Source organism: Helianthus annuus, chromosome 1 (genome assembly GCF_002127325.2).
Source record: "Helianthus annuus cultivar XRQ/B chromosome 1, HanXRQr2.0-SUNRISE, whole genome shotgun sequence".
Taxonomy (NCBI): Eukaryota; Viridiplantae; Streptophyta; class Magnoliopsida; order Asterales; family Asteraceae; genus Helianthus; species Helianthus annuus.
In genome coordinates, this window is record NC_035433.2 from 49,116,494 (window position 1) to 49,117,838 (window position 1,345).

A 1,345-nucleotide genomic window follows, 5' to 3' on the forward strand; every position below is an offset into this window, starting at 1 on the left:
CACGGGTCGTGTTCGCTGAACACGCCTCCGTGTCTAGGCTTCTGTTTCTTTTCATTAATTTTTATCACTGGCACCTGAACACGGGGCCGTGCCCGGTCACCACGGGGCCGTGTCCAGTATGCCAGTAACATAAAATTTTGCTTTTAACACCATTTTACACATTCAATCAACCTAAAAACTTATTTTTGGGACACATTGAAGACAATGTGTAATTTAAGTGTGGGGGGATGCTAAAACCTTGAATCTTGCAAGTCCTAATAACAAGCCTTACACAAAACTCTATTGGAACCGCTAATCACCCCAATTTTTTTTTTCAAAAATTTTCATTTTTTTTTGTACTTGTCTAAGTTTAAGTTGGGAATTCAAGTTCTAACAAGGTTATATTTTTACAAGTTTACAACCGATAGCGTCGTGATAAAAAGAACCAACATAAAAAAATTATGAAACGGCATGACAAACTTAGTTAAAATTTGATTATATATACTTGATCATATAAAAAACCCTTTCCCACAAAAGTGAGTTTTGAGCCTTTATCGAGCATACAAATACATATCTTTACATTAAATGCTCATTTTTCGTTTCTTGTGTGAATAGCCGCTTGGTTCATACGATTCTAGAACTTGCCACGACAATGCATTCCCGATCCTTACCAACTTAAACCCGAGTAAGTAAATGATGGAGGCATTAGGACTAATCCTTTTTCTTTCTACACCATTATTTTTCAATTTTTTTTACCACCTACCCAAAATCCCCCTAGTTAACCCCTTTGAGCCTAAACCTTTTCATTTCTTAACCCAAAACAATCACCCTTTTTACCCACCTAAACCTTTTTATTTTACCCTTTTCTTTTAGTAACAACGTTCGGTTTTCTAATGACTTTCCTTGAATATATATATATATATATATATATATATATTGATGAAACCAAATAAACAAACAAGTTCATCAAAAATAACTTTGTTTGAAACAAAATGGTTCATCAAAATAAAATAAAAATGTGAAAAATAAAAAGTCTTTAAAAAACCGACGTTTGTTATGCTTTTCGCCCTTTTACTAACCACTAACCCAACCACCCACCTTTAGCCCAAGCCTAACCCTTCACCCAAAAGTCCTCTTGATATTTACAAAGGTATATAGTTAAAAAGGAGGAGGATTGATTGCTTGGCAAGCTTATGGTAGGAGTAGGTTCCATGCCGCTCTCGAGTGATTCACTAAAAATACATATTCGGACGAGTGTTGAGTGATTCCCCGTGAGGTATGTGAACTTGTATATAAATGGAATTTTTAAAAGGTATGTTATGCCTTAATAAGTAATTTGTCTTATGAAACGTTTTTAATAAATCAT